Below are 11,656 nucleotides of genomic sequence, written 5' to 3' on the forward strand. Positions count from 1 at the left end.
AAGAATTGATGCTTTTGAACTGTGGTGTTGGAGAAGACTCTTGAGAGTCCCTTGGACTGCAAGGAGATCCAACCAGTCCATTGTGAAGATCAGTCCTGGGTGTTCTTTGGAAGGAATGATGCTAAAGCTGAAAGTCCAGTACTTTGGCCACCTCATGCAAAGAGTTGACTCATTGGAAAAGACTCTGATGCTGGGAGGGATTAGGGGCAGGAGGACAAGGGGACAACAGAGGATGAGATGGCTGGATGGCATCACTGACTTGATGGACGTGAGTCTCAGTAAACTCCAGGAGTTGGTGTTGGACAGGGAGGCCTGGCGTGCTGCGATTCATGGGGTCACAAAGAGTCGGACAGGACTGAGTGACTGATCTGAACTTCGGTAAGGAAGTTGTCGGTAGCAAACAAGCTTTAGAAGAATGACATAGCCCAAGGACATGACATAAACTGATTAGAACCAGTTCACGTCCAAAATGGTAGACAAGTCCACTTCCACTATACCTCAAACCTCAGAATATACTCATTGTAACACATCAGCAAGTTAAATGACACACCCACAGGCACCATGACAGCTCCAAGTAGTTGTTCAGTCAGTCATGTCTGACTATTTGTGACCTCATGGACTACAGCACACCAGGTTTCTCTGTCCTTCACCATCTCCCGGAATTTGCTCAAACTCATGTCCCTTGAGTTGGTGATGCCACCCAACCATCTTGTCCTCTGTGGTCACCTTCTCATCCTGTCTTCAATCTTTCCCAGCATCATGGTCTTTTTCAATGAGTCAGCTCCTTATATCAGGTGGCCAAACTATTGGAGTTTCAGCATCAGTCCTTCCAATGAATATCCAAGATTGATTTTCTTTAGGATCTCCCTGAAGTCCAAGGGACTCTCAAGAGTCTTCTCCAACACCGTAGTTTGCAAGCATCAATTCTTCGGCATTCAGCCTTCTTTATGGTCCAACTCAAACATCCTTACATGACTACTAGAAAAACCATAGCTTGAACTATACAGACCTTTGTCAGCAAACTTATGTCTCTGCTTTTTTTTTAAAATTTTATTTATTTATTTTTGGCTGCACGGGTCTTCGACGTTGTGTGCTGGCATTCTTTAGTTGTTGGGGGGACGCTACGCTCCAGTTGTGGTGCACAGCCTTCTCATTGGTTGTCTTGTTGCAGAGCACAGGTTCTAGAGAATGAGTTCAGTGGTGGGGCTTAGTTGCTCCATAGCATGTGGGATCTTCCTGGACCAAGGATTGAACCCATTTCCCCTGCATTGGCAGGCCAATTCTTAACCATTGGACCACCAGGGAAATCCATGTCTCTAGGTTTGCCATAGCTTTTCTCACAAGGAGCAAGTGTCTTTTCATTTTATGGCTGCAGTAACCATCCACAGTAATTTTGGAGCCAAAGAAAATAAAGTCTCTCACTGTTTCCATTGTTCCCCCATCTATTTGCCATGAAGTTATGGGACCAGATCCATCATCTTCTTTTATTTGAATGTTGATTTTTAAGCCAGCTTTTTCACTCTCTTCTTTCACTTTCATTAAGAGGCTCTTTAGTTCCTTTTCCCTTTCTGCCATAGGCATGTTGTCATCTGCATATTTGAGGTTGTTGATATTTCTCTCCACAATCTTGATTCCAGCTTGTGCTTCATCCAGCCTGGCATTTTGCATGATATAATCCAAGGGTGACCATCAAAAAATTGGACAGTGGCCCAATTTCTGGAAATCTCTGCCCTTTATTCCAAATAGTTGGAATAATCTTACCACTCATTAGCCCATGAAATTATCCAGCCCATAAAAATTAACCACACTACATTTTAGGGTTGCTCTTGCCTTCTGAGATGGTCTACACTGTCTGTGGAGTGTAATTCTCTCTAAATAAGTCCACTTCTTACCTATCACTGTCTCTCACTGAATTCTTTCTACAATGAGACATCAAGAACCAGAACTTCATTAAGTCTTGAGACCAGGTGTGTGATCTCAGTTAAAAGACTGTGGGCTCAAATTCCATCCTGAGTTGCAAGGTTTCACACTGAAGGTATATCTTACTTAACCCACAGCAGAGTGTTTGTCATAAAAGATTCAAAATGTTTCCAAAACAGTTTTTTTTTTTTGGATTTGCTTTCTACACATATATTTTTTTATCATTCAAATAGAAGGGATTTGATATACATTTTGAATGTTGATCAGTTAATATTTTGAAAGACATGGTAAGGCATGGAGTTGAGTTTGTGAGACAGAAAGATTCTGAGAAGAAAAACAAATCAAAACAAAGAAAGGGAAGGGGGAGAGTGTATATGTGTGTGTTTGTGTGTGAGTGTGTGTGTCTGTGTGGTGTTTACTGTTCAATATCTAAGACTCCCAAAATTTCTCTAAGGTAATTTGGTTCATTCTCAAAATGAACAATTTGTATTTGAAATGGAAACCTCTCAAAGGAAGCATTAAAAACCATGCATTTATCCATAATTGCCTTATTGCTTGGAATGCATATTTGGTTCTCCGTGTTTTCCTTCATTTATGGAGCTTTTTTCCAAATATATGAATTATTACTGATATTCTCCACTACTCCATTTCTGCTTAAAGCCTCAAAGCTGGTTTATTGTTCTCTAAAATTTCTAACTCCTCATTATTATATTCCATCCACTCATTATATTTTCATTTTATTAGATCTGATAAATTGACCTTCTGGGGCCAGGGGATTGCTGTGGGTTAGGATTAATGATATGTCATGAGTCATTCAACCCTTGTTGTTTCTGAAACTAGTATCTGACATCATCTCTGCCTGGCTGTGAACATATTTTGGAGTACATTCCAAGCCCATGATTGAACTTTGGAACTGAAACTCTATCTCAGATTAATTCATAATACCACCCGGAGTCATAGCTCTGCACCTTTTCACTTGACTGCATTCATTTCGGGCAGCTGGTTCCATTCGCTTGAGCTTTGTCTCAGATTATCCAAGGCATCCATAGATGGAAGAGACCAAAAACTGAAAATAACAATTCCTCCATTAACACAGTCTTCTGAGAAATTTCTCATCTTGTGGACTATGATGATTGATTGCCTATATTTATATTTACTATTATTTATTGTCTTCTCTTCAACCTCAGGGAAAGAAGGTTATAGAATGTGATGCATTTGTTAATTCAGTGGCTTTCTTCAGTAAACACTGTCTCCTTCAAAAAATGGAGATAGGACCATTTCTCCTTGCTTGAAATTCTGTAAAACCAACAGCTACACTTGAGAAAACTATTCAAAATACAGAGGATGTGTTGTTCATCCTGACCATCTCTAGGACTATTGGTTTGATCTGATCTCTCTCTTCCATATTTTCTATCTGCCAACTTATACTTAAATTGAAGTATAGTTGATTTACCACGCCATGTTAATGGTACAGCAAAGTGATTCAGTTATACACAAACACACACAATGTGTGTGTATATACTTTTTTACAATCTTTTCCATTATGGTTTATCACCATGAAGCTCTTTTGAAATAGACCCAATTGCCATGGGATGGCTTAGGCAAGTGGGAAAACAACTTTAAGCATATTCCTTATTGATTATAGGAGCCTCACCACTAGGGTCTATGCACATTCTCAAACATTCTTGGTGGGAGGCAAATACTGGTGGCTTAGGATGCAAAAATGACACAAGACATCTTCCTTATCCTTACCATTTAGGCAGGGAGGTAAGTATTGTATAAAGAAAGGAGAACATTTTTTTTTTTTAGGGGAACATTCTTATGTGTCAGGGAATTTAAACCCTCACCCCACTATCACACTTCTGGTTGTCATTTCTTCCTCTCTTTCCTTGGCAACAGAATAATCTGTTTAGATTCTAATAAGCTTTAGGGTCTCCTTCCCAGGTCTGGGGTAAATCTTAATTCTTCTCAGCCAGTCATAGTCGTTCTGTGGCCCCTGCTAATGCTATTTGTAGGTCATTGCTATATGGTGTAACTCTGCTCTACATCCAGTAGGGAATAAAGGAAAGTCTACTGGGTGGGGAGTGGGGAACCTCACTCACACAAAGGGCCACAAGACAGAGATGTCCCTGGGCCACACGTGGAGCTTATTTCTTAGGAGGCGATGCCCCGGGTGCACAGCCGTCTTGAAACTGTAAGAGGAGCGAAAATATGGAAAGCATCTGGGTCTCTTACGACACCAACAATTCCGGATTTAATCGACCCTCAATCACTCTGCTTCTGGATTTCTTGTTGTATGAGGTAATAAATTTCTTAATGTTTAAACCACGGAGTAATAGTTTCCTTTTACATAACCAGGTGGCACCAGTGGTAAAGAACCCATCCGCCAGTGTAGGAAACAGAAGAGACATGGGTTCCATCCTTGGATTGGGAAGATCCCCTGGAGGAGGGCATGGTAACCCACTTCAGTAATGTTGGCTGGAGAATCCCATGGGGTGGACAGGTGACCCTCGGTCCATCAGGTCATGAAGAGTCAGACATGACTGAAGCGACTTGGCACACATCACCCAAAACATACTGGCTGTTTCAACTTCCTTTCATTTTCTAAATGAAGAAGTTAAAGTTGAGAAGAGTTCATTTACTTAAACACAAAATTAAACGTGGTCTGTTTATTATTTGCTAAGCTCAACTCTTTACATTCTACCACCCAACTTTCATTGGCCTGTGTGCTAACTAAAAATTGGCACTTGCCATCTGCCTCTACAAGAATTAGGTCACTAGTCCCTGTAGACCTTCATACACACTGAAAGGAGTTCAGGGTGGAGACCACTGTATGCTCTGGGAAAAAACTAGCAGAACTGGTCTTCAGATACTTATATATCTCCAGGAGAAGATCTTATAAGCCCAATTGTTGCATCTTCTCATCCCTAGAAAAGCACTAAAATGTCTAACAGTGACACCAGCTCCTTGTGACTAGCAGCAAGCCTCTGTCAAAGCCTCCATAGCCTCTGACCACACATACCCATCTTCACTAAAATCATAAATACTATCTTCCCTCTCTCTTTGGAGCACTTTCTCAGAGCTATCTGAAATGTTGTTTCCCAGGCTATGGTCCTGATTTTGCCCCCAATAAAACGTAATTCACAACTTCCATCTTGTGCATTTTTTCAATTGACATATGTGCTCTTTAAACAAAAAATAGATTATGAAAAGTTGCATATGCCAAGGACTAAATGAGTCGAAGAGATGAAGAGAGGGAGTGACAGTAAGCCAGGGTTGGTAGTGACTGACAACCAACCGAGGTTGGAATGACTGATTCTGACAAGAGTGAAACTATTTTAAAGGGTATAGGTATATTTTTAGAGCTTTTCTGCAGTCAAGAACATACATCTTAGGAGTCGAATAATCAGATAGTTTAATTCATTAGACTGATAGCTAAAACCTCCAATGTACTGCTTTATTTCCTAAGCTGAATAAAAAATGTGAATTATTCAGAGATAACATCACTTTGCTTTTCCTGAGTATATGGAGCCATTATCTCCCACAAGCTGGAATCAAGATTACTGGGAGAAATATCAATAACCTCAGATATGCAGATGATACCACTCTAATGGCAGAAAGTGAAAAGGAACTAAAAAGCCTCTGATGAGGGTGAAAGAGGACAGTGAAAAAGCTGGCTTGAAATTCAACATTCCAAAAATTAAGGTCATGGCATCTGGCCCCATCACTTTACGGCAAATAGATGGGGGTAAAGTGGAAACAGTGACAGATTTTATTTTCTTGGGCTTCACAATCACTGTGGACACTGACTGTAGCCATGAAATGAAAAGTTGTTTGCTCCTTGGAAGTAAAGTTATGAATAAACATAGACAGTGTATTAAAAAGCAGAGACATCATGTTGCTGACAAAGGTCCATATAGTCAAAGCTATGGTTCTTCCAGTAGTCCTGTACGGATGTGAGAGCTGGACCATAAAGAAGGTTGAGCACCAAAAAGTTGATGCTTTTGAATTGCGGCACTGGTGAAGACTCAAGAGTCCCTTGGACAGCAAGGAGATTCCAACCAGTCAATCCTAAAGGAAATCAACCCTGAATATTCCTTGAAAGGACTGATGCTGAAGCTGAAGCTCCAATACTTTGGACAACCGAGCAAAGAGCTGACTCACTGAAAAGGACTCTGATGCTGGGAAAGATTGAGGCCAGGAGGAGAAGCGGGGTGACAGGATGAGATGGTTGGAGGGCATCACCGACTCAATGGAGATGAGTCTGAGCAAACTCAGGGTGATAGTGAAGGACAAGGAAGTCTCAGGTGCTGCAGCCCATGGGGTCTCAAAAAGTCAGGTATTACTTAGCAACTGAACAACACCTCCCATACTGTTTGGAGTATGGAAAGATTTACTTAGAGCTAAAAAATTTTAGGTTGAAATGAATGGACACTGTTCAGTCCTGCTGCTGCTGCTAAGTCACTTCAGTCACGTTCGACTCTGTGCAACCCCATAGACGGCAGCCCACCAGGCTCCCCCGTCCCCGGGATTCTCCAGGCAAGAACACTGGAGTGGGTTGCCATTTCCTTCTCCAATGCATGAAAGTTAAAAGTGAAAGTGAAGTCACTCAGTCGTGTCCAACTCTTAGCAACCCCATGGACTGCAGCCTACCAGCCTCCTCTGTCCATGGGATTTTCCAGGCAAGAGTTCTGGAGTGGGTTGCCATTGCCTTCTCCAGTTCAGTCCTGAAACAATCTTGTTTTGAGTCATAAGGATAGATTTCTCAAAGGAAAACAATAATTTAAATCATAGTCACTACTTGATGTACTGCCAAGTCTATCCAAAACCCTAGAAAATGACCATTGTAATTAAAAATCTACTTATTTTGTGAGTGTATTTCTCTCAGTGATCCAATTTTATTTTTCCTTCTGGGTGTCTTGATAGTCAACAAAGGGGCAATAATGAGCAGGGAAATAGACATAATAATCAATAATGCATTGCTAAATGGATTGGTTTTTATACTGTTTATTAATTTTTACACTTCCTTAGAATGCTCAAAAGAAAACATTTGAAATATTGAAATTCTCCTTTGAATTTAGACTGGCATTTCTCAGGAAATACTCCAAGGAGATAAGTTCTTAAAATGTTCCAAGGAAATAAGTAGTGTGGTCATGACTTGGGGGCGGGGGGGGGGCGGGGAGGATTGATCTTAACCTTAGTGAGAGTGTCTCTGTAAGTCTTTTTTCCTGTATTTGAAACATACTGCAGTAAGTGTCAACCTTTCTTTGTGCCTAGCATTTTAAAGGCTCACGTGAATAGAAAAACTTTTCTTTTTCCACCAAATACACCTTGTATGAAATAATGTTTCTATAGAAAATGTTTCTACTTCTTCTGGAACTGCTTGTAAAGTATAAAATCTAATTCATTTTCTAGATACTGATTTTAACATTTAACTGGATTCTATGGTGTTATTAAAATTTTATAATATTCATGATTGGCTTTTGGAAGTTTGAATTTCTGTATTACAGATGTTCATATTTACCCAAAGATCTCTGAAAAATGAGTTGTACATGAGGTTTATCTATATTTAAAACAAGGACACTAATAATATCATATGAATATCATACAAAGTAAAACCAAATTTTACCTCAAAAGAGGATTTCAGTCATAATCTCAAGATCTTATATTAGAATTTATATGTCGTTTTTAAAATTAATAATATAGAATTCTCCTTAATTCTGCAGAAGGAAAATAAGAAATTTTGACTGGTATTGGGACAAAATAATGTTTTAAGCATGGAAATTTACATAATGCAAACTTTAGTTTGACAATATATGGCTCTGAAAAATGAAGAAGATTAGTTTAAAAACAACCTTAAAGATCAGAACATGATCTAACATAGTAACAGTTTTAAAAATTGAATATTTAAAAATATGTGAATTCTAATACTACAAGAAATTTAAAAATTGGGGAGAACTGGTATACTTGGTCAGAAATCATGTATATCAGATGGTGGTGATATGAAATCACTGTTTAGAAATTTGGAGCTAGCTATTGGAGTTCTTTCTTCAATGAAAAATAGAGTGGACCCTTCACTTTTTTAGTAGCTGAAAGACCCACTTTCTGAAAACTATTGGCCATTAATATGCTAACATCCCAAACCCAACTTACACAAAGAAGCCAAGTTCTTTACCTCATATGTGCTTAAACAAGTTAATCAGAGGGAGGGCAAATTAAGAAATTAATTGGATTAAAAATACTTAGTAAAAAGCAGTTAAAAAAACAGAGCTGCTGAGAAAAAGTTAACAGTATTTTGTAGTCTTATTGCTTGCATTGATATGAACAAGTTTCTTACAGTTATTATTGTGTTGCCAGTCAAGCAAATGAGTGATTATGCATAATTTGGAAGGAATCAAGACTGATAAAGGAAGCACAGCTATAGAATCAAGAATTTAAATTGGAAGGAATAGAAATGGTTAAGTGAACTCTTGTGCCTTCACAAGAAAACAAAAAGTATCTTTTCTTGCTTTGTTCACTGAAATGGTCCAGAAACATTCCATAGCACAGGGTTCAAATTGCTGTTATCCATACACATATTTTTCACACACTAAAAGCAACAAGGACTCATTGAGGGTAAAGTCTGATTCCATGCATGGTGCAGGAAGGAACAAGGTGAATCTGCAAGATCTCTATGTGCCAGAAAATAAGGACATCTTCAAAGATTAATGGGTCATGTGAAGAAGAGAGAGCAGCCAACCTAAAAAATGTCCCCACTGACCACAGCTGAGACAATCTGACATCAAAAGGAGAATAGAGGCTGTGGTTGAGTGAATCTACATAAACTCTGAAAACTTGAGGTCCATAATGATACACATTAATTGACACACCCAGTCAATCTTGCAACTCAATTGTTTTGGTACCATTGCCTCTTTTATTTTATGGCAAATAATATAGATACTAATGGATGTAAATATATTCATTTTTGGACTTAAAAGGGGCTATTTGTAAAATTACTGCATACTGTGACTTCTAGATGAAACAACATCTAGAATTCACCCGAACATACATTTTTATGAGTTTTGTGGTCCTAAGTATATGATGAATGCAAGATGCAATCATGTGTCAAAGTCTTCACAGTTACATTTCTTAGTATCCTATTAAGTCAAAGATCTAGACTCTTAACTTGAGCTTCCATGTCAGTCCTGTCCAACTCTTTGTGACCCCATGGACTATAGAATCCATGGAATTCTCTAGGCCAGAATACTGGAGTGGGTGGATCCTTTCCTTTCTCCAGGGGATCTTCCCAACCCAGGGATGGAACCCAGGTCTCCCACAGTGCAGGCGGATTCTTTACTGTCTGAGCCACCAGGGAAGCCCAAGAATACTGAAGTGGGTAGCTTATGCCTTCTTCAGTGGATCTTCCCAGCCCAGGAATTAAACTGCGGTCTCCTGCTTTGCAGGCTGATTCTTGAGTTTCCATAGACCTCCTCAAACTTAGATGAGAAAAATGATTACATCTTCAACTCAAACCACCATGTGCAGTTTAACATTCTCTTCAGTTATGAATGTAGGTCACAAATCACTGTAGTATTAGTGATACTATGACTTTGTAACTACTAGAAATCACAGACATTTTCATATCATATTTCAACTGTTACAAATATCACATGCATTATTTATGATTCTTAAAAATTGTGTTAATAAAATACATATGATTTAAATTGTGTTAGTAAAATGTACACAACTGTATCAAAAATTTGTTTTTTAATATTTGATAAAAATATTTCAATGGAATTTATTTCCTCTTTAATTTTACATACATTATTTTATGCATTTAACATCCTTAGAAGGGTTCATAGGCTTCACCAGAGTGCCATATACATCAATGACACCAAATAAGATTAAGGATCTCTGAGAGGGAAAAAAATCCTTTACAAAGTCTTAACAATTTGAGTGGGAGCTGCAAAACTTTTGTAATAAGCCTAGGAAACAGAATCCAAGAAAGTGGGCTAAGTGGAGACTCCCTTCTTGAAACTATGAAACCTGTAGTAATTTTAAAAGAAGACTAAAAATATTCTAACACTCCTCCCATTGAGGGCTGTGGTCTGTGTCCCCTACCTTGAAACTGGGCAGGGTTGTGAGTTTTTTGACAAATAAAGCAGTGACAGTACGGAACTTCAGAGGCTAAGTGCACAAAGACAATTAAGTTTCCTCCGTGTTCTTTGGGACACTTGCTTTGGCAGCTATAAGCTGCCATGTAAGATGCCCACCTAACCTGAGGAAGTCCAAGCCACACAGGGAGGCCTTATAGGCAATTAGGTCAGCAGTCCTAACTAAGCCCAGCTATTGTGTCGCTAGCCCAAGAGCCAGACATGCTTGTGGAGAAGCTTCCAGATGATTCCCACAACCAAGGTGTTTGCATCACCCCAGGCATTGGCTTCCCAGCTGGAGCCCAAGATGACAGAGAACAGGAACAAACCGTCTGCTCTGTGCCTTGTCTGAGTTCTTGACCTATAGGATATGGACCAAAATTAAATGGTGGCTCTTTTATGCCCATGAGTTTTTATGTGATACGAGAAGAGATGACCAGAATGGGTTTATGATGAGCCAAACATGAATCTAATTAGTTTTATACCATGAATCTCTCTTAGTAGGCAATGTGGTTGAAACAAAACAGGCCACACAAATAGTCTGAGAGCCATCCAATTTTCAAGAAAATCATGCCGTTGCAGTTCAGTTGATGGTAGAACTCAGTATATGATTCTGACTAGATGGTCTAGGATCATATGGAACCATCCTGAGAGTGCCCATTCCAGCTTTCCGGCGGCCACATATCTGTCTAAGAGGCATTTCTACTCTAAGCTATTTTCACCAAGTATGGGCTACCAGGCCAACCCTGGATTTGATGCCAGCACAACATACATTTGTGTCTAGAGGAATGAATTCCTTTAAGGAATTTAGAAGAAAGAACTGCTTATTTGTCAGATGGCTGAGCCCTGTGAAAACCTCACACATATTAAGTGCCTGGATCTCACTGCCATTATGTGCATGGCACTGCTGGTCTGTCTTGCTACACAAACCACATGCCCCCAGACAATAAGCTATAAACGCACCAGAACCACCCCTAAGGCATGGTGAGCAGCTACTATTTACAGATACCAAATGAGACCCCAGACTTTACTTTGTTTGCATTATGGTACATAAGGTCTGACTATCTTATATTCATTTGGATAATGGATTATGTGAAGAAAGAACATGTAAGGTTTTTAAAAGTCTTTTTTTTTTTTTTAACCAGTAGGTCTTTTTTTACAGTCTTTCCAAAGCTAGTAATCAGAGAGTATTCTATAAGAAATATATTTTTATTATAAAAACATTTTTAACTTATAGAAATTGGTATTTATTAAACTTTTAATTCTAAACTATATAGAGATAATATATATATATATATATGTTTTAATATTTTTTCTATTTAAAAATCTACTAAAGACTAGATTGTCAATCTACTCAATTGACATTCCTCAATTTAGGGCCAAGTTAGGAAACATAGTGTTGCTTTTTTCCTCCTTTATTATAATATTTTGGAGAAGGCAATGGCACCCCACTCCAGTACTCTTGCCTGGAAAATCCCATGGATGGAGGAGCCTGGTAGGCTGCAGACCATGGGGTCGCAAAGAGTCGGACACGACAGAGCGACTTCACTTTCATTTTCCCTTTCATGCACTGGAGAAGGAAATGGCAACCCACTCCAGTGTTC

General features: G+C 39.1%; 1 protein-coding gene across 1 annotated transcript in view; it reads right to left on the bottom strand.

The window, feature by feature from the left end:
* Positions 1-11,656, bottom strand: part of PLCB1 (phospholipase C, beta 1 (phosphoinositide-specific)) — an 833,798-nt gene that overhangs the window by 201,377 nt on the left and 620,765 nt on the right. The window lies entirely within an intron of this gene.

Source organism: Bison bison, unplaced genomic scaffold (assembly GCF_000754665.1).
Source record: "Bison bison bison isolate TAMUID 2011002044 unplaced genomic scaffold, Bison_UMD1.0 scf7180017864030, whole genome shotgun sequence".
Lineage (NCBI taxonomy): Eukaryota > Metazoa > Chordata > Mammalia > Artiodactyla > Bovidae > Bison > Bison bison.